Source organism: Lissotriton vulgaris, chromosome 12 (genome assembly GCF_964263255.1).
Source record: "Lissotriton vulgaris chromosome 12, aLisVul1.2, whole genome shotgun sequence".
Classification (NCBI taxonomy): domain Eukaryota; kingdom Metazoa; phylum Chordata; class Amphibia; order Caudata; family Salamandridae; genus Lissotriton; species Lissotriton vulgaris.
In genome coordinates this window covers 443017507-443042379 of record NC_141700.1, presented here as the reverse complement: position 1 = coordinate 443042379, position 24873 = coordinate 443017507, and the positions used below count along the sequence as shown (strand labels likewise).

Here is a 24873-nt window from a genome sequence, read left to right as displayed (position 1 = left end):
CTCATTGTTATATAACAAATCATTTTCATTAGGTCTTATTCCGATACAATTAAAATATAAAAGTCTGATTCATCTTACTGTTGAACGGATCATCTTTAACCTTATAAAAACCCAAGTATTTTCAAGATCATAGAATGAATACTGTTATTGCAAAATGAAAAAATTACTTATCTATGAGAAAGACGTAGATAAAATTTCTACCTAGATTTGAGCAATATTAATACCTTCATGATTTTTTTTTAAAGAATTCAAGAAATGAAATTGGGTTTTATAAGAGTACCTGTTTAATAAAACATAATAATACTTGCGTAGTGATTGAGTATGTTTTCGTGTTTAAGATTACAATACATATAAAGAAGAATTTATAGCAGGAAACACATTTTCATCATCAACAATGAATTATTTATGCATTTCTAACTATTAACGTTGGTGCTGTGGCTTAGTGGTTAAAGCACCTGTCTCGTACACAGGAAATTCAGAGTTCAAATCTCAGCAGCACCTACCTGTTTTCTCCATGCTTTCCGAATAATTTTCATCAAACAAATGTTGAATACAATTTAAGAATAAACATCTGGTTCTATGAACTTTAGAATAAGTTATCTTAAAAATTAAATAAAATGCTTGGTATTGTGAAGATTTTTGTAGGAATGCATTGACTGAAATAGGGAAAGGAAAATGACAAAGAACAAGATAGAGGTGAATGATCACTTTATTGTTGAATTCAACTAATCCATTCTTCAGCAAGGTATATTTTAAAATGATATGAATAGGGTAAACTTCAAATTAGAGAGGTGTTTTTGAATAAGTGAAGAGTCTTCATTCATCTTAAGTGTTTGAGTAGAGAAGTGTGTGAACTTAGAAAAGAATATGAAAGTGAAAAAGCAATATTCTCTTGAACACCATAAAGAAAAGTGTTTCAAATTTAAGAATCAAGTAGGGTGCTGTGGCTTAGCTGGTTAAAGCGCCTGTCTAGTAAACAGGAGATCCTGAGTTCAACTCTCAGCAGTGCCTTGCTTTTCTCATTGTTATATAACAAATCATTTTCATTAGGTCTTATTCCGATACAATTAAAATATAAAAGTCTGATTCATCTTACTGTTGAACAGAGCATCTTTAACCTTATAAAAATCCAAGTATTTTCAAGATTATAGAATGAATACTGTTATTGCAAAATGAAAAAAATACATATCTATGAGAAAGACGTAGATGAAATGTCTACCTAGATTGGAGCAATATCATTACCTTCATGAAAACAAATTGTAAAGAATTCAAGAAATAAAATTGGGTTTTATAAGAGTACCTGTTTATTAAAACATATCAATCCTTGCGTAGTGATTGAGTATCTTTTCGTGTTTAAGATTACAATACATATAAAGAAGAATTTATAGCAGAAAACACATTTTCATCATCAACAATGAATTATTTATGCATTTTTACTATTAAGGTTGGTGCTGTGGCTTAGTAGTTAAAGCGCCTGTCTCGTAAACAGGAAATCATGAGTTCAAATATCAGCAGCACCCAACTGTTTTCTCCTTGCTTTCCGAATAATTTTCATCAAACAAGTGTTGAATACAATTTAAGAATAAACATCTGGTTCTATGAACTTTAGAATAAGTTATCTTAAAAATTAAATAAAATGCTTGGTATTATGAAAATTTTTGTAGGAATGCATTGACTGAAATAGGGAAAAGAAAATGACAAGGACAAGATAGAGGTGAATGATCACTCTATTGTTGAATTCAACTAATCCATTCTTCAGCAAGGTATATTTTAAAATGATATGAATAGGGTAAACTTCAAATTAGAGAGGTGTTTTTGAATGAGTGAAGAGTCTTCATTCATCTTAAGTGTTTGAGTAGAGAAGTGTGTGAACTTAGAAAAGAATATGAAAGTGAAAAAGCAATATTCTCTTGAACACCATAAAGAAAAGTGTTTCAAAATAAAGAATCAAGTGGGTGCTGTGGCTTAGCTGGTTAAAGCGCCTGTCTAGTAAACAGGAGATCCTGAGTTCAACTCTCAGCAGTGCCTTGCTTTTCTCATTGTTATATAACAAATCATTTTCATTAGGTCTTATTCCGATACAATTAAAATATAAAAGTCTGATTCATCTTACTGTTGAACGGATCATCTTTAACCTTATAAAAACCCAAGTATTTTCAAGATCATAGAATGAATACTGTTATTGCAAAATGAAAAAATTACTTATCTATGAGAAAGACGTAGATAAAATTTCTACCTAGATTTGAGCAATATTAATACCTTCATGATTTTTTTTTAAAGAATTCAAGAAATGAAATTGGGTTTTATAAGAGTACCTGTTTAATAAAACATAATAATACTTGCGTAGTGATTGAGTATGTTTTCGTGTTTAAGATTACAATACATATAAAGAAGAATTTATAGCAGGAAACACATTTTCATCATCAACAATGAATTATTTATGCATTTCTAACTATTAACGTTGGTGCTGTGGCTTAGTGGTTAAAGCACCTGTCTCGTACACAGGAAATTCAGAGTTCAAATCTCAGCAGCACCTACCTGTTTTCTCCATGCTTTCCGAATAATTTTCATCAAACAAATGTTGAATACAATTTAAGAATAAACATCTGGTTCTATGAACTTTAGAATAAGTTATCTTAAAAATTAAATAAAATGCTTGGTATTGTGAAGATTTTTGTAGGAATGCATTGACTGAAATAGGGAAAGGAAAATGACAAAGAACAAGATAGAGGTGAATGATCACTTTATTGTTGAATTCAACTAATCCATTCTTCAGCAAGGTATATTTTAAAATGATATGAATAGGGTAAACTTCAAATTAGAGAGGTGTTTTTGAATAAGTGAAGAGTCTTCATTCATCTTAAGTGTTTGAGTAGAGAAGTGTGTGAACTTAGAAAAGAATATGAAAGTGAAAAAGCAATATTCTCTTGAACACCATAAAGAAAAGTGTTTCAAATTTAAGAATCAAGTAGGGTGCTGTGGCTTAGCTGGTTAAAGCGCCTGTCTAGTAAACAGGAGATCCTGAGTTCAACTCTCAGCAGTGCCTTGCTTTTCTCATTGTTATATAACAAATCATTTTCATTAGGTCTTATTCCGATACAATTAAAATATAAAAGTCTGATTCATCTTACTGTTGAACAGAGCATCTTTAACCTTATAAAAATCCAAGTATTTTCAAGATTATAGAATGAATACTGTTATTGCAAAATGAAAAAAATACATATCTATGAGAAAGACGTAGATGAAATGTCTACCTAGATTGGAGCAATATCATTACCTTCATGAAAACAAATTGTAAAGAATTCAAGAAATAAAATTGGGTTTTATAAGAGTACCTGTTTATTAAAACATATCAATCCTTGCGTAGTGATTGAGTATCTTTTCGTGTTTAAGATTACAATACATATAAAGAAGAATTTATAGCAGAAAACACATTTTCATCATCAACAATGAATTATTTATGCATTTTTACTATTAAGGTTGGTGCTGTGGCTTAGTAGTTAAAGCGCCTGTCTCGTAAACAGGAAATCATGAGTTCAAATATCAGCAGCACCCAACTGTTTTCTCCTTGCTTTCCGAATAATTTTCATCAAACAAGTGTTGAATACAATTTAAGAATAAACATCTGGTTCTATGAACTTTAGAATAAGTTATCTTAAAAATTAAATAAAATGCTTGGTATTATGAAAATTTTTGTAGGAATGCATTGACTGAAATAGGGAAAAGAAAATGACAAGGACAAGATAGAGGTGAATGATCACTCTATTGTTGAATTCAACTAATCCATTCTTCAGCAAGGTATATTTTAAAATGATATGAATAGGGTAAACTTCAAATTAGAGAGGTGTTTTTGAATGAGTGAAGAGTCTTCATTCATCTTAAGTGTTTGAGTAGAGAAGTGTGTGAACTTAGAAAAGAATATGAAAGTGAAAAAGCAATATTCTCTTGAACACCATAAAGAAAAGTGTTTCAAAATAAAGAATCAAGTGGGTGCTGTGGCTTAGCTGGTTAAAGCGCCTGTCTAGTAAACAGGAGATCCTGAGTTCAACTCTCAGCAGTGCCTTGCTTTTCTCATTGTTATATAACAAATCATTTTCATTAGGTCTTATTCCGATACAATTAAAATATAAAAGTCTGATTCATCTTACTGTTGAACGGATCATTTTTAACCTTATAAAAACCCAAGTATTTTCAAGATCATAGAATGAATACTGTTATTGCAAAATGAAAAAATTACTTATCTATGAGAAAGACGTAGATGAAATTTCTACCTAGATTTGAGCAATATTAATACCTTCATGATTTTTTTTTAAAGAATTCAAGAAATAAAATTGGGTTTTATAAGAGTACCTGTTTATTAAAACATATCAATCCTTGCGTAGTGATTGAGTATCTTCTCGTGTTTAAGATTACAATACATATAAAGAAGAATTTATAGCAGGAAACACATTTTCATCATCAACAATGAATTATTTATGCATTTTTTACTATTAAGGTTGGTGCTGTGGCTTAGTGGTTAAAGCCCCTGTCTCGTAAACAGGAAATCATGAGTTCAAATATCAGCAGCACCCAACTGTTTTCTCCTTGCTTTCCGAATAATTTTCATCAAACAAATGTTGAATACAATTTAAGAATAAACATCTGGTTCTATGAACTTTAGAATAAGTTATCTTAAAAATTAAATAAAATGCTTGGTATTGTGAAGATTTTTGTAGGAATGCATTGACTGAAATAGGGAAAGGAAAATGACAAAGAACAAGATAGAGGTGAATGATCACTTTATTGTTGAATTCAACTAATCCATTCTTCAGCAAGGTATATTTTAAAATGATATGAATAGGGTAAACTTCAAATTAGAGAGGTGTTTTTGAATAAGTGAAGAGTCTTCATTCATCTTAAGTGTTTGAGTAGAGAAGTGTGTGAACTTAGAAAAGAATATGAAAGTGAAAAAGCAATATTCTCTTGAACACCATAAAGAAAAGTGTTTCAAATTTAAGAATCAAGTAGGGTGCTGCGGCTTAGCTGGTTAAAGCGCCTGTCTAGTAAACAGGAGATCCTGAGTTCAACTCTCAGCAGTGCCTTGCTTTTCTCATTGTTATATAACAAATCATTTTCATTAGGTCTTATTCCGATACAATTAAAATATAAAAGTCTGATTCATCTTACTGTTGAACAGAGCATCTTTAACCTTATAAAAACCCAAGTATTTTCAAGATTATAGAATGAATACTGTTATTGCAAAATGAAAAAAATACATATCTATGAGAAAGACGTAGATGAAATGTCTACCTAGATTGGAGCAATATCATTACCTTCATGAAAACAAATTGTAAAGAATTCAAGAAATAAAATTGGGTTTTATAAGAGTACCTGTTTATTAAAACATATCAATCCTTGCGTAGTGATTGAGTATCTTTTCGTGTTTATGATTACAATACATATAAAGAAGAATTTATAGCAGAAAACACATTTTCATCATCAACAATGAATTATTTATGCATTTTTTACTAAGAAGGTTGGTGCTGTGGCTTAGTAGTTAAAGCGCCTGTCTCGTAAACAGGAAATCATGAGTTCAAATATCAGCAGCACCCAACTGTTTTCTCCTTGCTTTCCGAATAATTTTCATCAAACAAGTGTTGAATACAATTTAAGAATAAACATCTGGTTCTATGAACTTTAGAATAAGTTATCTTAAAAATTAAATAAAATGCTTGGTATTATGAAAATATTTGTAGGAATGCTTTGACTGAAATAGGGAAAAGAAAATGACAAGTACAAGATAGAGGTGAATGATCACTCTATTGTTGAATTCAACTAATCCATTCTTCAGCAAGGTATATTTTAAAATGATATGAATAGGGTAAACTTCAAATTAGAGAGGTGTTTTTGAATAAGTGAAGAGTTTTCATTCATCTTAAGTGTTTGAGTAGAGAAGTGTGTGAACTTAGAAAAGAATATGAAAGTGAAAAAGCAAAGTTCTCTTGAACACCATAAAGGAAAGTGTTTCGAAATAAAGAATCAAGTGGTTGCTGTGGCTTAGCTGGTTAAAGCACCTGTTTAGTAAAAAGGAGATCCTGAGTTCAACTCTCAGCAGTGCCTTGCTTTTCTCATTGTTATATAACAAATCATTTTCATTAGGTCTTATTCCGATACAATTAAAATATAAAAGTCGGATTCATCTTACTGTTGAACAGATCATCTTTAACCTTATAAAAACCCAAGTATTTTCAAGATCATAGAATGAATACTGTTATTGCAAAATGAAAACATTACTTATCTATGAGAAAGACGTAGATGAAATGTCTACCTAGATTGGAGCAATATTATTACCTTCATGAAAAAAATTTGTAAAGAATTCAAGAAATGAAATTGGGTTTTATAAGAGTACCTGTTTATTGGAAAGGGGCGACCACTCGGTCCCCCCGAACGTATGGCGGAGTGCCTCGATCCCCCCGGGAAGCCATTTTTGGGCGGGAGGCGCGTCTCGGCTGGTATGCCCGAAGCGGCGTAGCCGGGGCGCGCTTTTTCCCGCCCTAGAGTGGGCTGGCCTAGACACCGACGTAGCCAGCCCCGCCCTAGGGGCAGGCAGGGGCGGGTTCTCGCCCGCCCTGAAGACGGATAAAAAGAGACGCAAGACCAGAAGACGTCCTCTTGTTCTTGTGCTCCGAAGCTGCACCTCCTCGCTACCCGTGAGCTCGGGACAGAACGAAGAGCCAATTTTGAGCGTGTTGATCTTTTTCTTTGTCTTCTAGATACTTCGTCGGAGAGATGCCCAAGAAAGGCGTAAAGAGAATGACGACCGACCAGATGGTGCGGGCCCTTTTCAAAGAGATGTCCGACATAAAGAAACGGTTGGCGGAGCGAGACGGGGAGGAGGGTTCGGCCCCTGCGCCGGCTGGAGGGAGACCTAAGAGGCCGAAAAGGGTTCCAGCCGGTGGAGACGTCCCGGTTCCCTCTGCCCCGCTCGAGGCGCCGACCCCAGTACCGATGGAGGGGAATCCAATCCCCGTTGTCGTCACACCGACATCCAATGAAGACATGCCCCCCGAGCTGGCAGCACAGCTAGCAGCATGGTTGGGGGATAGTAGTGATGGCACCACGGCTGCCGAGGCACAGGCGTTGATAAAAGGGCTGCGTGAGAAGAGAGATGCAGCTAAAGCGACTGCGCCGTTGGCGGGAATAGACAAGCCGCAAGCGGCAGAAGCAGCGTCTGGTTCAGGTAAGCGGCCATTGCCGATTGCAAGGGACGAGTCAGCACCCTCTCGTAGAGAGAGATTGGGACAACATGTGCCTTTAGCTATAAAGGAAAAGATCTGGGCGGGGGAGTATGTGAATATTTTCTCCTTACTTGTTGATCATTATGAGGTGGAGCATGTTAAGAGTCAGAAGGACCTAATGCACCCGAGTGTTTGGCGCGCAAAAATGGCCGCCTTTAAGGTAAATGAGAATATTGGCAACTGGGGCAATGCGTGGGGTATTTTTACATCGATTTTGGGGGAACGTAGGCCCGAGTTGCTTCCCGAGTTTCCCATTTATCAATCACGAATCATGGGTTACTCGACAGCGTATCAAGGTAACCATTGGTTTTGTTATGACAATCTGTTCAGGAAAGAAAAGGAACATAACAAGAGTTTGACTTGGGATTGTTACGATTCTGTGACATGGGATAAGATGAAAGAATCAGGAATGTTAAAAATGCCATTGGTTGGGAGCAATGTTGTTGATTACTCCCGCCAAAATGTGGGGACGCCCTTTCGACCAAATACGAGCACCGACGATTATTCGAGACCCGCAGGCAATACAGGAAAAAAGGGTTTCTGCTTTAATTTCAACAAAGGGAAATGTACCAGGCCTCCGGGATCGTGTAAATTCAAACATGAATGTAGTACTTGTGGGTCGTCCCATCCTGAGTCATCGTGCAGAGCCAGAACGGGTGAGAATGGGGGTAAGGGAGGCGCCAAACAGGTCTAAGATAGTCCGAGGGGCGCCTTTACCAACCCCGATTGATACCTTGGCAATGATTCCCTGGCTCAGCGAATACCCGGATCGTACTTCTGCTGGGGTGCTGCGGAACGGTTTTACACATGGTTTCCGCATCCCGGTGGGGGACTTTCAGGGTGTAGGGACGTGCAAAAACCAACTTTCCATTTTACAACATACATCTGTAGTGCAAGAGAAGATTCAGAAAGAGGTTAACCGGGGACGGGTCGCCGGCCCGTTTAGTGTACCCCCGGTACCGGATTTTGTCTGTTCTCCGTTAGGGGTGGTCCCCAAGAAGGACCCAGGTGAGTTTCGTTTGATCCATAATCTGTCTGCTCCACATGGTCTTTCGGTGAACGATGCAATTGATCCAGTAGTTTGTTCGGTGCGATACGCATCGTTTGATGGGGCGGTAGCCATCTTGAATCGCCTGGGGCCCGGGACGTTGATGGCGAAATCAGATATCGAGTCAGCGTTCCGGTTGCTCCCGGTACACCCAGACGACCAGCGTCTTCTGGGATTCGGGTTTCAGGGGTCATTTTACATGGATAGGTGTATGCCAATGGGATGCTCTATATCATGTGCTTATTTTGAGAAATTCAGTACTTTCCTGCAATGGGTGTTCACTAAAAAAACGGGTTTCCGGAATGTAATGCACTACCTTGACGACTTTTTGTTCCTTGGCCCCGCCGGAAATCCCGAATGTGCCCAGGCCTTAGCTGAGTTCTGTGTGTTGATGGGTCATTTTGGCGTGCCATTGGCACCGGGTAAAACTATGGGTCCCACGACTTGCCTCGAGTTTTTGGGGATCGAGTTGGACTCAAGGGAGGGGTGTTTCCGTTTACCAGCTAGCAAAGTGTTGAAATTCAGGGCAGCCCTCCAAGTATGTTTAATTGCATCTAAGGTTACACTGCATCAGTTGCAACAATTGGTGGGGAAGTTGAACTTTGCCTTGAGGGTGATCCCAATGGCCCGCCCCTTTTCCCGCTCAATTGCCCAAGCGATGGTTGGCCTAAAGGAGGGTCATCATCACACGAGGTTATCAGCTGAGGTCCGCCAGGACATGCGGATTTGGTTAGCATTTTTGGCGGACTTCAATGGCCGAGTCGTCTGGAACAAGCCAGCCGTGTCCTCCGAGGAGCTTGGGCTATGGACCGATTCAGCGGGTAGCATAGGCTTTGGCGCCATCTTCGGCACGAAATGGTCAGCACAAAGGTGGCCCCCATGGTGGCACGAGAAGGGGCTGACGAGTAATATTGCTTTCCTTGAACTATTTCCCATTCTGGTGGCACTGAGAACCTGGCCAGATGGGTTCAGAGATCATTCTGTCGTGTTCTGGTCCGACAATATGACCGTTGTAGAATGCATCAATAGTCAGGCAGCCCGTTGTAAATTGATTTTGAGGCTGCTCAAAGAAATTGTCTTACTGTGTATGCAACTGAACGTGATATTCAGAGCAAAACATGTCCCGGGGGTGATGAATCAGGCTGCTGATGCACTGTCTCGTTTTCACATGCAGGCTTTCTCGGGTTTCCTTCCTTCAGCAGACCCAGAGCCGGCACCCTTCCCCGAAGCTCTCTGGTCTCTCGGTGCCCCGAACTTCGTCACCTCGTGGGAGAGAGTCTAGCACCCAGGACAAGGAAGGCATATGAAGGGGCGTTTCAGGCCTATTTAGCCTTTTTGGGGGCAGAGAGAGGGGGACTTTGGGGTCAGGAAGAGTGGGTAGTACATTTTCTGTTGTCCTTACGTAGGGCTGGGAAGTCGGTGGCTACGGCCCAAAGGCATCGTGCCGCCATTTCCTTTGTTGCCAGGGCCCATGGCATCCAGGACCCGACAGCGTCTTTTTCGGTACAAAAGGCGCTGCGTGGGTGGCAACGCCTAGAGGGTCGCAGAGTAGACGTGAGACGACCGATAGGTCTAGATAGGTTGTCCCTGTTACTGGCCACACTCCCTAACACATGCTCGTCTCCTTTCGAGACCTGTTTGTTCCGGACTGCATTTACGCTGGCATTTCACGGGGCTATGAGGATAAGTGAGCTGGTTGCAAGGAACAAGCAGGATGTGGCGGGGGGCTTGTGCAGGGAACATGTTCAGATCAGGGGCGATGCGATGATTGTCTCCTTTCTCAGGTCCAAGGCCGACCAAGATGGGAGGGGGGACTGCACGATCATTCGCAGGACCCCCGGGTCATCCATGTGTCCGGTACAGTGCTTAGAAGATTACCTAGCACGAAGGGTGGCATCATGGGGGGGGACATTGTTGAGGCATGCAGACGCCACCCCGCTGACGAGGTTTCAGTTTCAGCGGGTGCTTGCAATGGCCATTGCCGCAGCGGGCTTAGACCCGGGCGAATTTGGGACCCATTCCTTTCGAATAGGGGCTGCCACTGAAGCTACAGCCAGGGGTCTTAATGTGGAACAAGTGAAACGAGTGGGGCGTTGGTCCTCCAATTGTTATAAGAGGTACGTGCGATTGCACATGTTATGAAGCTGTAATCATGTACTCACGCTTCTTGTCTTTTGTTTGTTTTCAGTTGCGCAAGCCTACGCGGCAGGGCGGACTGTGCAGTCGACCCATCACCAGGCCAGCAGTCGCACATCACCGGCTGTGAGAAAGGAGGTGTGGGTCGTGGGCCACTCATACGTGAGACGGGCCGCAGACGTATTCAAAGCAGGTGACATGGTTCACGTACCTGGGGAATACGGGTACAGAGTGTCCTTCTACGGAAGGGGCGGTCTCTGTATTGACCAGTTTCAAGCATTCTTTGAGGGTTAGTTAGAGCGGATGAGGTCACCGCCGTCCATAGTCATAGTGCATTTGGGGGGCAATGATTTGGTCACCACCGGTAGACGACTTCTCCTGGAGGCTATGCTTTCCACGGTAAGTTGGTTAGCGAGGAGAGTTCCGGGGTGCATAATTGCGTGGTCTCATATGATCCCACGAAAAGTGTGGCGGGGGGCTATCTCGATCCCTGCTTTGAATCATTCGGTTAGAAAGCTGAATAACAAAGTGAGTAGGTTGTTCCGTTCCAAGACATTGCATTCGATCTCGCATAGTTGTATTAATGATGACAGTATGTTTTTGGGGGATGGTGTGCATTTGTCAAGGGTGGGGAACAAGTTACTCATAGGAGACTTCTTAGCTTGGTTAAAATCGTTAAAACATGACCTTTAGGTAGGAGTTTTGTGGGGGGTCCGGATAGCCGGTCAACTATCCGGACCTGTGGCGGTAAGGTCATGATCGGTGAGCACTAATTGGTAGATCCCTATGAGTGGGCGTCACCCAACACGGATGGGAGCGCTCGGGAGAGGTGGCCATTGGCCCCTCAACGGGGAGGCGGTCCCGTCTAAGGGCGGGTCGCCGGAAGTAAAGGAAAGGCGGTCAAGGCCCCTTCCTGTGTAGGAGGGGTTACAGCCCCCTCCTGGGGAATTTCCCGGGGCCAGTGTCATCTGCGACGGCAGATGCGGTAAGTTGTGTGGGGTGGGGGGAGGTCCACGATACCTTCTAGATACCACACACAAGTCTTCGAACGACCTTTAAATGGCGTCGAGTCTTAAGTGCCCCCGTCAAGTCAAGGGAAATTGTTAGTAGTTGCACTTGAGGTAAGCCTCTGTGCTGTCGCCCCTCCCAAGTGGGAGGGGTAAGTCTGGTTAGGGATCTTGACACCGGTTATGACCTTGCCGTTGGCCCTTAAACGTTAGGATGTACAATTTCAGTGTTTCTAGAGAATGTTTTTGTAGGATGCTAGTTCGGCTAGGAGAACCTCTGTATTAGAGAATATGTTAAGGTTAGCCAAACATCGCAATGTGATAATGAAATTGTACATAACATGAAACGTTTAATGTTTTAATTTTTTGTTTTAATAAATACGGCCGGGAGGGTCACTCCCTCCCACATCCAAAAACTTTAAGAACTGTTTCCGGTTTCCCTCCTTTTGGGGATTGTGTTGAGAGGGGGTGGCGGGTATCTCAGCCATATGGAAAGGGGCGACCACTCGGTCCCCCCGAACGTATGGCGGAGTGCCTCGATCCCCCCGGGAAGCCATTTTTGGGCGGGAGGCGCGTCTCGGCTGGTATGCCCGAAGCGGCGTAGCCGGGGCGCGCTTTTTCCCGCCCTAGAGTGGGCTGGCCTAGACACCGACGTAGCCAGCCCCGCCCTAGGGGCAGGCAGGGGCGGGTTCTCGCCCGCCCTGAAGACGGATAAAAAGAGACGCAAGACCAGAAGACGTCCTCTTGTTCTTGTGCTCCGAAGCTGCACCTCCTCGCTACCCGTGAGCTCGGGACAGAACGAAGAGCCAATTTTGACCCACCCACCAGCCCCTGAGGACAGCAAGTTGTGGTGCAACAAAGTGAATTTTATAAGTATGTTTTCCGTTTCGTTTACAGGCTGTGAAAGTATCAGTTTGTTGTTGATCATAATAAAGTATGGTGAATATCGTGTAAGTTATTACGATTAAAATGATTTGATGTAGTGTTGCATTGTAAGCATGTTCTTTCGGTCGTAGCGACCAATGTTTTCATAGGTTTGAGTAAGAATTGTCGTATTTATTTTGGTAGGCGGTAAGGTCATGATCGGTGAGCACTAATTGGTAGATCCCTATGAGTGGGCGTCACCCAACACGGATGGGAGCGCTCGGGAGAGGTGGCCATTGGCCCCTCAACGGGGAGGCGGTCCCGTCTAAGGGCGGGTCGCCGGAAGTAAAGGAAAGGCGGTCAAGGCCCCTTCCTGTGTAGGAGGGGTTACAGCCCCCTCCTGGGGAATTTCCCGGGGCCAGTGTCATCTGCGACGGCAGATGCGGTAAGTTGTGTGGGGTGGGGGGAGGTCCACGATACCTTCTAGATACCACACACAAGTCTTCGAACGACCTTTAAATGGCGTCGAGTCTTAAGTGCCCCCGTCAAGTCAAGGGAAATTGTTAGTAGTTGCACTTGAGGTAAGCCTCTGTGCTGTCGCCCCTCCCAAGTGGGAGGGGTAAGTCTGGTTAGGGATCTTGACACCGGTTATGACCTTGCCGTTGGCCCTTAAACGTTAGGATGTACAATTTCAGTGTTTCTAGAGAATGTTTTTGTAGGATGCTAGTTCGGCTAGGAGAACCTCTGTATTAGAGAATATGTTAAGGTTAGCCAAACATCGCAATGTGATAATGAAATTGTACATAACATGAAACGTTTAATGTTTTAATTTTTTGTTTTAATAAATACGGCCGGGAGGGTCACTCCCTCCCACATCCAAAAACTTTAAGAACTGTTTCCGGTTTCCCTCCTTTTGGGGATTGTGTTGAGAGGGGGTGGCGGGTATCTCAGCCATATAAAACATATCAATCCTTGCGTAGTGATTGAGTATCTTTTCGTGTTTAAGATTACAATACATATAAAGAAGAATTTATAGCAGAAAACACATTTTCATCATCAACAATGAATTATTTATGCATTTTGTACTATTAACGTTGGTGCTGTGGCTTAGTGGTTAAAGCGCCTGTCTCGTAAACAGGAAATCATGAGTTCAAATACCAGCAGCACCCAACTGTTTTCTCCTTGCTTTCCGAAAAATTTTCATCAAACAAGAGTTGAATACAATTTAAGAATAAACATCTGGTTCTATGAACTTTAGAATAAGTTATCTTAAAAATTAAATAAAATGCTTGCTATTGTGAAGATTTTTGTAGGAATGCATTGACTGAAATAGGGAAAAGAAAATGACAAAGAACAAGATAGAGGTGTGAATGATCACTCTATTGTTGAATTCAACTAATCTATTCTTCAGCAAGGTATATTTTAAAATGATATGAATAGGCTAAACTTCAAATTAGAGAGGTGTTTTTGAATGAGTGAAGAGTCTTCATTCATCTTAAGTGTTTGAGTAGAGAAGTGTGTGAACTTAGAAAAGAATATGAAAGTGAAAAAGCAATATTCTCTTGAACACCATAAAGAAAAGTGTTTCAAACTTAAGAATCATGTGGGAGTTGTGGCTTAGCTGGTTAAAGCGCCTGTCTAGTAAACAGGAGATCCTGAGTTCAACTCTCAGCAGTGCCTTGCTTTTCTCATTGTTATATAACAATTCATTTTCATTAGGTCTTATTCCGATACAATTAAAATATAAAAGTCTGATTCATCTTACTGTTGAGCAGATCATCTTTAACCTTATAAAAACCCAAGTATTTTCAAGATTATAGAATGAATACTGTTATTGCAAAATGAAAAAAATACTTATCTATGAGAAAGACATAAATGAAATGTCTACCTTGATTTGAGCAATATTAATACCTTCATGAAAAAAAAATGTAAAGAATTCAAGAAATGAAATCGGGTTTTATAAGAGTACCTGTTTATTAAAACATATTAATACTTGCGTAGTGATTGAGTATCTTCTCGTGTTTAAGATTACAATACATATAAAGAAGAATTTATAGCAGGAAACACATTTTCATCATCAACAATAAATTATTTATGCATTTCTTATTATTAACTTTGGTGCTGTGGCTTAGTGGTTAAAGAGCCTGTCTCGTAAACAGGACATCCTGAGTTTAAATCTCAGCAGCACCTGACTGTTTTCTCCATGCTTTCCGAATAATTTTCATCAAACAAATGTTGAATACAATTTAAGAATAAACATCTGGTTCTATGAACTTTAGAATAAGTTATCTTAAAAATTAAATAAAATGCTTGGTATTGTGAAGATTTTTGTAGGAATGCATTGACTGAAATACGGAAAGGAAAATGACAAAGAACAAGATAGAGGTGAATGATCACTTTATTGTTGAATTCAACTAATCCATTCTTCAGCAAGGTATATTTTAAAATGATATGAATAGGGTAAACTTCAAATTAGAGAGGTGTTTTTGAATAAGTGAAGAGTCTTCATTCATCTTAAGTGTTTGAGTAGAGAAGTGTGTGAACTTAGAAAAGAATATGAAAGTGAAAAAGCAATATTCTCTTGAACATCATAAAGAAAAGTGTTTCAAATATAAGAATCAAGTGGGTGCTGTGGCTTAGCTGGTTAAAGCGCCTGTCTAGTAAACAGGAGATCCTGAGTTCAACTCTCAGCAGTGCCTTGCTTTTCTCATTGTTATATAACAAATCATTTTCATTAGGTCTTATTCCGATACAATTAAAATATAAAAGTCTGATTCATCTTACTGTTGAACAGATCATCTTTAACCTTATAAAAACCCAAGTATTTTCAAGATCATAGAATGAATACTGTTATTGCAAAATGAAAAAATTACTTATCTATGAGAAAGACGTAGATGAAATGTCTACCTAGATTGGAGCAATATTATTACCTTCATGAAAAAAAATTGTAAAGAATTCAAGAAATGAAATTGGGTTTTATAGGAGTACCTGTTTATTAAAACATATCAATCCTTGCGAAGTGATTGAGTATCTTTTCGTGTTTAAGATTACAATACATATAAAGAAGAATTTATAGCAGAAAACACATTTTCATCATCAACAATGAATTATTTATGCATTTTTTACTATTAAGGTTGGTGCTGTGGCTTAGTGGTTAAAGCGCCTGTCTCGTAAACAGGAAATCATGAGTTCAAATATCAGCAGCACCCAACTGTTTTCTCCTTGCTTTCCGAATAATTTTCATCAAACAAGTGTTGAATACAATTTAAGAATAAACATCTGGTTCTATGAACTTTAGAATAAGTTATCTTAAAAATTAAATAAAATGCTTGGTATTGTGAAGATTTTTGTAGGAATGCATTGACTGAAATAGGGAAAGGAAAATGACAAAGAACAAGATAGAGGTGAATGATCACTTTATTGTTGAATTCAACTAATCCATTCTTCAGCAAGGTATATTTTAAAATGATATGAATAGGGTAAACTTCAAATTAGAGAGGTGTTTTTGAATAAGTGAAGAGTCTTCATTCATCTTAAGTGTTTGAGTAGAGAAGTGTGTGAACTTAGAAAAGAATATGAAACTGAAAAAGCAATATTCTCTTGAACACCATAAAGAAAAGTGTTTCAAATTTAAGAATCAAGTGGGTGCTGTGGCTTAGCTGGTTAAAGCGCCTGTCTAGTAAACAGGAGATCCTGAGTTCAACTCTCAGCAGTGCCTTGCTTTTCTCATTGTTATATAACAAATCATTTTCATTAGGTCTTATTCCGATACAATTAAAATATAAAAGTCTGATTCATCTTACTGTTGAACAGATCATCTTTAACCTTATAAAAACCCAAGTATTTTCAAGATCATAGAATGAATACTGTTATTGCAAAATGAAAAAATTACTTATCTATGAGAAAGACGTAGATGAAATTTCTACCTAGATTTGAGCAATATTAATACCGTCATGATTTTTTTTTAAAGAATTCAAGAAATGAAATTGGGTTTTATAAGAGTACCTGTTTAATAAAACATAATAATACTTGCGTAGTGATTGAGTATGTTTTCGTGTTTAAGATTACAATACATATAAAGAAGAATTTATAGCAGGAAACACATTTTCATCATCAACAATGAATTATTTATGCATTTCTTACTATTAACGTTGGTGCTGTGGCTTAGTGGTTAAAGCGCCTGTCTCTTACACAGGAAATTCAGAGTTCAAATCTCAGCAGCACCTACCTGTTTTCTCCATGCTTTCCGAATAATTTTCATCAAACAAATGTTGAATACAATTTAAGAATAAACATCTGCTTCTATGAACTTTAGAATAAGTTATCTTAAAAATTAAATAAAATGCTTGGTATTGTGAAGATTTTTGGAGGAATGCATTGACTGAAATAGGGAAAGGAAAATGACAAAGAACAAGATAGAGGTGAATGATCACTTTATTGTTGAATTCAACTAATCCATTCTTCAGCAAGGTATATTTTAAAATGATATGAATAGGGTAAACTTCAAATTAGAGAGGTGTTTTTGAATAAGTGAAGAGTCTTCATTCATCTTAAGTGTTTGAGTAGAGAAGTGTGTGAACTTAGAAAAGAATATGAAAGTGAAAAAGCAATATTCTCTTGAACACCATAAAGAAAAGTGTTTCAAATTTAAGAATCAAGTGGGTGCTGTGGCTTAGCTGGTTAAAGCGCCTGTCTAGTAAACAGGAGATCCTGAGTTCAACTCTCAGCAGTGCCTTGCTTTTCTCATTGTTATATAACAAATCATTTTCATTAGGTCTTATTCCGATACAATTAAAATATAAAAGTCTGATTCATCTTACTGTTGAACAGATCATCTTTAACCTTATAAAAACCCAAGTATTTTCAAGATTATAGAATGAATACTGTTATTGCAAAATGAAAAAAATACATATCTATGAGAAAGACGTAGATGAAATGTCTACCTAGATTGGAGCAATATCATTACCTTCATGAAAAAAAATTGTAAAGAATTCAAGAAATAAAATTCGGTTTTATAAGAGTACCTGTTTATTAAAACATATCAATCCTTGCGTAGTGATTGAGTATCTTTTCGTGTTTAAGATTACAATACATATAAAGAAGAATTTATAGCAGAAAACACATTTTCATCATCAACAATGAATTATTTATGCATTTTTTACTATTAAGGTTGGTGCTGTGGCTTAGTGGTTAAAGCGCCTGTTTAGTAAACAGGAAATCATGAGTTCAAATATCAGCAGCACCCAACTGTTTTCTCCTTGCTTTCCGAATAATTTTCATCAAACAAGTGTTGAATACAATTTAAGAATAAACATCTGGTTCTATGAACTTTAGAATAAGTTATCTTAAAAATTAAATAAAATGCTTGGTATTATGAAAATTTTTGTAGGAATGCTTTGACTGAAATAGGGAAAAGAAAATGACAAGGAAAAGATAGAGGTGAATGATCACTCTATTGTTGAATTCAACTAATCCATTCTTCAGCAAGGTATATTTTAAAATGATATGAATAGGGTAAACTTCAAATTAGAGAGGTGTTTTTGAATAAGTGAAGAGTTTTCATTCATCTTAAGTGTTTGAGTAGAGAAGTGTGTGAACTTAGAAAAGAATATGAAAGTGAAAAAGCAAAGTTCTCTTGAACACCATAAAGGAAAGTGTTTCGAAATAAAGAATCAAGTGGTTGCTGTGGCTTAGCTGGTTAAAGCACCTGTTTAGTAAAAAGGAGATCCTGAGTTCAACTCTCAGCAGTGCCTTGCTTTTCTCATTGTTATATAACAAATCATTTTCATTAGGTCTTATTCCGATACAATTAAAATATAAAAGTCTGATTCATCTTACTGTTGAACAGATCATCTTTAACCTTATAAAAACCCAAGTATTTTCAAGATCATAGAATGAATACTGTTATTGCAAAATGAAAACATTACTTATCTATGAGAAAGACGTAGATGAAATGTCTACCTAGATTGGAGCAATATTATTACCTTCATGAAAAAAATTTGTAAAGAATTCAAGAAATGAAATTGGGTTTTATAAGAGTACCTGTTTATTAAAACATATCAATCCTTGCGTAGTGATTGAGTATCTTTTCGTGTTTAAGATTACAATACATATAAAGAAGAATTTATAGCAGAAAACACATTTTCATCATCAACAATGAATTATTTATGCATTTTGTACTATTAACGTTGGTGCTGTGGCTTAGTGGTTAAAGCGCCTGTCTCGTAAACAGGAAATCATGAGTTCAAATATCAGCAGCACCCAACTGTTTTCTCCTTGCTTTCCGAAAACTTTTCATCAAACAAGAGTTGAATACAATTTAAGAATAAACATCTGGTTCTATGAACTTTAGAATAAGTTATCTTAAAAATTAAATAAAATGCTTGCTATTGTGAAGATTTTTGTAGGAATGCATTGACTGAAATAGGGAAAAGAAAATGACAAAGAACAAGATAGAGGTGTGAATGATCACTCTATTGTTGAATTCAACTAATCTATTCTTCAGCAAGGTATATTTTAAAATGATATGAATAGGCTAAACTTCAAATTAGAGAGGTGTTTTTGAATGAGTGAAGAGTCTTCATTCATCTTAAGTATTTGAGTAGAGAAGTGTGTGAACTTAGAAAAGAATATGAAAGTGAAAAAGCAATATTCTCTTGAACACCATAAAGAAAAGTGTTTCAAACTTAAGAATCATGTGGGAGTTGTGGCTTAGCTGGTTAAAGCGCCTGTCTAGTAAACAGGAGATCCTGAGTTCAACTCTCAGCAGTGCCTTGCTTTTCTCATTGTTATATAACCATTCATTTTCATTAGGTCTTATTCCGATACAATTAAAATATAAAAGTCTGATTCATCTTACTGTTGAGCAGATCATCTTTAACCTTATAAAAACCCAAGTATTTTCAAGATTATAGAATGAATACTGTTATTGCAAAATGAAAAAAATACTTATCTATGAGAAAGACATAAATGAAATGTCTACCTTGATTTGAGCAATATTAATACCTTCATGAAAAAAAATGTAAAGAATTCAAGAAATGAAATCGGGTTTTATAAGAGTACCTGTTTATTAAAACATATTAATACTTGCGTAGTGATTGAGTATCTTCTCGTGTTTAAGATTACAATACATATAAAGAAGAATTTATAGCAGGAAACACATTTTCATCATCAACAATAAATTATTTATGCATTTCTTATTATTAACTTTGGTGCTGTGGCTTAGTGGTTAAAGAGCCTGTCTCGTAAACAGGACATCCTGAGTTTAAATCTCAGCAGCACCTGACTGTTTTCTCCATGCTTTCCGAATAATTTTCATCAAACAAATGTTGAATACAATTTAAGAATAAACATCTGGTTCTATGAACTTTAGAATAAGTTATCTTAAAAATTAAATAAAATGCTTGGTATTATGAAAATGTTTGTAGGAATGCATTGACTGAAATCGGGAAAAGAAAATGACAAGGACAAGATAGAGGTGAATGATCACTCTATTGTTGAATTCAACTAATCCATTCTTCAGCAAGGTATATTTTAAAATGATATGAATAGGGTAAACTTCAAATTAGAGAGGTGTTTTTGAATAAGTGAAGAGTCTTCATTCATCTTAAGTGTTTGAGTAGAGAAGTGTGTGAACTTAGAAAAGAATATGAAAGTGAAAAAGCAATATTCTCTTGAACATCATAAAGAAAAGTGTTTCAAATTTAAGAATCAAGTGGGTGCTGTGGCTTAGCTGGTTAAAGCGCCTGTCTAGTAAACAGGAGATCCTGAGTTCAACTCTCAGCAGTGCCTTGCTTTTCTCATTGTTATATAACAAATCATTTTCATTAGGTCTTATTCCGATACAATTTAAATATAAAAGTCTGATTCATCTTACTGTTGAACAGATCATCTTTAACCTTATAAAAACCCAAGTATTTTCAAGATCATAGAATGAATACTGTTATTGCAAAATGAAAAAATTACTTATCTATGAGAAAGACGTAGATGAAATGTCTACCTAGATTGGAGCAATATTATTACCTTCATGAAAAAAAATTGTAAAGAATTCAAGAAATGAAATTGGGTTTTATAAGAGTACCTGTTTATTAAAACATATCAATCCTTGCGGAGTGATTGAGTATCTTTTCGTGTTTAAGATTACAATACATATAAAGAAGAATTTATAGCAGAAAACACATTTTCATCATCAACAATGAATTATTTATGCATTTTGTACTATTAACGTTGGTGCTGTGGCTTAGTGGTTAAAGCGCCTGTCTCATAAACAGGAAATCATGAGTTCAAATATCAGCAGCACCCAACTGTTTTCTCCTTTCTTTCCGAATAATTTTCATCAAACAAGTGTTGAATACAATTTAAGAATAAACATCTGGTTCTATGAACTTTAGAATAAGTTATCTTAAAAATTAAATAAAATGCTTGGTATTGTGAAGATTTTTGTAGGAATGCATTGACTGAAATAGGGAAAAGAAAATGACAAAGAACAAGATAGAGGTGAATGATCACTCTATTGTTGAATTCAACTAATCCATTCTTCAGCAAGGTATATTTTAAAATGATATGAATAGTGTAAACTTCAAATTAGAGAGGTGTTTTTGAATGAGTGAAGAGAGTCTTCATTCATCTTAAGTGTTTGAGTAGAGAAGTGTGTGAACTTAGAAAAGAATATGAAAGTGAAAAAGCAATATTCTCTTGAACACCATAAAGAAAAGTGTTTCAAAATAAAGAATCAAGTGGGTGATGTGGCTTAGCTGGTTAAAGCGCCTGTCTAGTAAACAGGAGATCCTGAGTTCAACTCTCAGCAGTGCCTTGCTTTTCTCATTGTTATATAACAAATCATTTTCATTAGGTCTTATTCCGATACAATTAAAATATAAAAGTCTGATTCATCTTACTGTTGAATAGATCATCTTTAACCTTATAAAAACCCAAGTATTTTCAAGATCATAGAATGAATACTGTTATTGCAAAATGAAAAAATGACTTATCTATGAGAAAGACGTAGATGAAATGTCTACCTAGATGGGAGCAATATTATTACCTTCATGAAAAAAAATTGTAAAGAATTCAAGAAATGAAATTGGGTTTTATAAGAGTACCTGTTTATTAAAACATATCAATCCTTGTGTAGTGATTGAGTATCTTTTCGTGTTTAAGATTACAATACATATAAAGAAGAATTTATAGCAGAAAACACATTTTCATCATCAACAATGAATTATTTATGCATTTTGTACTATTAACGTTGGTGCTGTGGCTTAGTGGTTAAAGCGCCTGTCTCGTAAACAGGAAATCGTGAGTTCAAATATCAGCAGCACCCGACTATTTTCTCCTTGCTTTCCGAATAGTTTTCATCAAACAAGTGTTGAATACAATTTAAGAATAAGCATCTGGTTCTATGAACTTTAGAATAAGTTATCTTAAAAATTAAATAAAATTCTTGGTATTGTGAAGATTTTTGTAGGAATGCATTGACTGAAATAGAGAAAAGAAAATGACAAAGAACAAGGTAGAGGTGAATGATCACTCTATTGTTGAATTCAACTAATCCATTCTTCAGCAAGGTATATTTTAAAATGATATGAATAGGGTAAACTTCAAATTAGAGAGGTGTTTTTGAATATGTGAAGAGTCTTCATTCATCTTAAGTGTTTGAGTAGAGAAGTGTGTGAACTTAGAAAAGAATATGAAAGTGAAAAAGCAATATTCTCTTGAACATCATAAAGAAAAGTGTTTCAAATTTAAGAATCAAGTGGGTGCTGTGGCTTAGCTGGTTAAAGCGCCTTTCTAGTAAACAGGAGATCCTGAGTTCAACTCTCAGCAGTGCCTTGCTTTTCTCATTGTTATATAACAAATCATTTTCATTAGGTCTTATTCCGATACAATTAAAATATAAAAGTCTGATTCATCTTACTGTTGAACAGATCATCTTTAACCTTATAAAAACCCAAGTATTTTCAAGATCATAGAATGAATACTGTTATTGCAAAATGAAAAAATTACTTATCTATGAGAAAGACGTAGATGAAATGTCTACCTAGATTGGAGCAATATTATTACCTTCATGAAAAAAAATTGTAAGGAATTCAAGAAATGAAATTGGGTTTTATAAGAGTACCTGTTTATTAAAACATATCAATCCTTGCGGAGTGATTGAGTATCTTTTCGTGTTTAAGATTACAATATATATAAAGAAGAATTTATAGCAGAAAACACATTTTCATCATCAACAATGAATTATTTATGCATTTTGTACTATTAACGTTGGTGCTGTGGCTTAGTGGTTAAAGCGCCTGTCTCATAAACAGGAAATCATGAGTTCAAATATCAGCAGCACCCAACTGTTTTCTCCTTGCTTTCCGAATAATTTTCATCAAACAAATGTTGAATACAATTTAAGAATAAACATCTGGTTCTATGAACTTTAGAATAAGTTATCTTAAAAATTAAATAAAATGCTTGGTATTGTGAAGATTTTTGTAGGAATGCATTGACTGAAATAGGGAAAAGAAAATGACAAAGAACAAGATAGAGGTGAATGATCACTCTATTGTTGAATTCAACTAATCCATTCTTCAGCAAGGTATATTTTAAAATGATATGAATAGGGTAAACTTCAAATTAGAGAGGTGTTTTTGAATGAGTGAAGAGAGTCTTCATTCATCTTAAGTGTTTGAGTAGAGAAGTGTGTGAACTTAGAAAAGAATATGAAAGTGAAAAAGCAATATTCTCTTGAACACCATAAAGAAAAGTGTTTCAAAATAAAGAATCAAGTGGGTGATGTGGCTTAGCTGGTTAAAGCGCCTGTCTAGTAAACAGGAGATCCTGAGTTCAACTCTCAGCAGTGCCTTGCTTTTCTCATTGTTATATAACAAATCATTTTCATTAGGTCTTATTCCGATACAATTAAAATATAAAAGTCTGATTCATCTTACTGTTGAACAGATCATCTTTAACCTTATAAAAACCCAAGTATTTTCAAGATCATAGAATGAATACTGTTATTGCAAAATGAAAAAATGACTTATCTATGAGAAAGACGTAGATGAAATGTCTACCTAGATGGGAGCAATATTATTACCTTCATGAAAAAAAATTGTAAAGAATTCAAGAAATGAAATTGGGTTCTATAAGAGTACCTGTTTATTAAAACATATCAATCCTTGTGTAGTGATTGAGTATCTTTTCGTGTTTAAGATTACAATACATATAAAGAAGAATTTATAGCAGAAAACACATTTTCATCATCAACAATGAATTATTTATGCATTTTGTACTATTAACGTTGGTGCTGTGGCTTAGTGGTTAAAGCGCCTGTCTCGTAAACAGAAAATCATGAGTTCAAATATCAGCAGCACCCGACTATTTTCTCCTTGCTTTCCGAATAGTTTTCATCAAACAAGTGTTGAATACAATTTAAGAATAAGCATCTGGTTCTATGAACTTTAGAATAAGTTATCTTAAAAATTAAATAAAATTCTTGGTATTGTGAAGATTTTTGTAGGAATGCATTGACTGAAATAGAGAAAAGAAAATGACAAAGAACAAGGTAGAGGTGAAGGATCACTCTATTGTTGAATTCAACTAATCCATTCTTCAGCAAGGTATATTTTAAAATGATATGAATAGGGTAAACTTCAAATTAGAGAGGTGTTTTTGAATGACTGAAGAGTCTTCATTCATCTTAAGTGTTTGAGTAGAGAAGTGTGTGAACTTAGAAAAGAATATGAAAGTAAAAAAGCAATATTCTCTTGAACACCATAAAGAAAAGTGTTTCAAAATAAAGAATCAAGTGGGTGCTGTGGCTTAGCTGGTTAAAGCACCTGTTTAGTAAAAAGGAGATCCTGAGTTCAACTCTCAGCAGTGCCTTGCTTTTCTCATTGTTATATAACAAATCATTTTCATTAGGTCTTATTCCGATACAATTAAAATATAAAAGTCTGATTCATCTTACTGTTGAACAGATCATCTTTAACCTTATAAAAACCCAAGTATTTTCAAGATCATAGAATGAATACTGTTATTGCAAAATGAAAAAATTACTTATCTATGAGAAAGACGTAGATGAAATTTCTACCTAGATTTGAGCAATATTAATACCTTCATGATTTTTTTTAAAGAATTCAAGAAATGAAATTGGGTTTTATAAGAGTACCTGTTTAATAAAACATAATAATACTTGCGTAGTGATTGAGTATGTTTTCGTGTTTAAGATTACAATACATATAAAGAAGAATTTATAGCAGGAAACACATTTTCATCATCAACAATGAATTATTTATGCATTTCTAACTATTAAAGTTGGTGCTGTGGCTTAGTGGTTAAAGCGCCTGTCTCGTACACAGGAAATTCAGAGTTCAAATCTCAGCAGCACCTACCTGTTTTCTCCATGCTTTCCGAATAATTTTTATCAAACAAATGTTGAATACAATTTAAGAATAAACATCTGGTTCTATGAACTTTAGAATAAGTTATCTTAAAAATTAAATAAAATGCTTGGTATTGTGAAGATTTTGGTAGGAATGCATTGACTGAAATA

General features: G+C 36.5%; 8 non-coding genes across 8 annotated transcripts; all 8 read left to right on the top strand.

Moving 5' to 3' along the window:
• The first annotated feature begins 937 nt into the window (after positions 1–937).
• TRNAT-AGU (transfer RNA threonine (anticodon AGU)) lies at positions 938–1011 on the top strand. Its single transcript has one exon. It is a non-coding gene; the product is annotated as a tRNA-Thr (tRNA).
• A 943-nt stretch (positions 1012–1954) lies between these two features.
• On the top strand, positions 1955–2028 carry TRNAT-AGU (transfer RNA threonine (anticodon AGU)). Its single transcript has one exon. It is a non-coding gene; the product is annotated as a tRNA-Thr (tRNA).
• Positions 2029–2972: 944 nt separating this feature from the next.
• On the top strand, positions 2973–3046 carry TRNAT-AGU (transfer RNA threonine (anticodon AGU)). The gene has a single exon. It is a non-coding gene; the product is annotated as a tRNA-Thr (tRNA).
• Positions 3047–3989: 943 nt separating this feature from the next.
• TRNAT-AGU (transfer RNA threonine (anticodon AGU)) lies at positions 3990–4063 on the top strand. The gene has a single exon. It is a non-coding gene; the product is annotated as a tRNA-Thr (tRNA).
• A 10894-nt stretch (positions 4064–14957) lies between these two features.
• TRNAT-AGU (transfer RNA threonine (anticodon AGU)) lies at positions 14958–15031 on the top strand. Its single transcript has one exon. It is a non-coding gene; the product is annotated as a tRNA-Thr (tRNA).
• A 945-nt stretch (positions 15032–15976) lies between these two features.
• On the top strand, positions 15977–16050 carry TRNAT-AGU (transfer RNA threonine (anticodon AGU)). The gene has a single exon. It is a non-coding gene; the product is annotated as a tRNA-Thr (tRNA).
• Positions 16051–16993: 943 nt separating this feature from the next.
• TRNAT-AGU (transfer RNA threonine (anticodon AGU)) lies at positions 16994–17067 on the top strand. The gene has a single exon. It is a non-coding gene; the product is annotated as a tRNA-Thr (tRNA).
• Positions 17068–20049: 2982 nt separating this feature from the next.
• On the top strand, positions 20050–20123 carry TRNAT-AGU (transfer RNA threonine (anticodon AGU)). Its single transcript has one exon. It is a non-coding gene; the product is annotated as a tRNA-Thr (tRNA).
• Positions 20124–24873: the final 4750 nt, after the last annotated feature.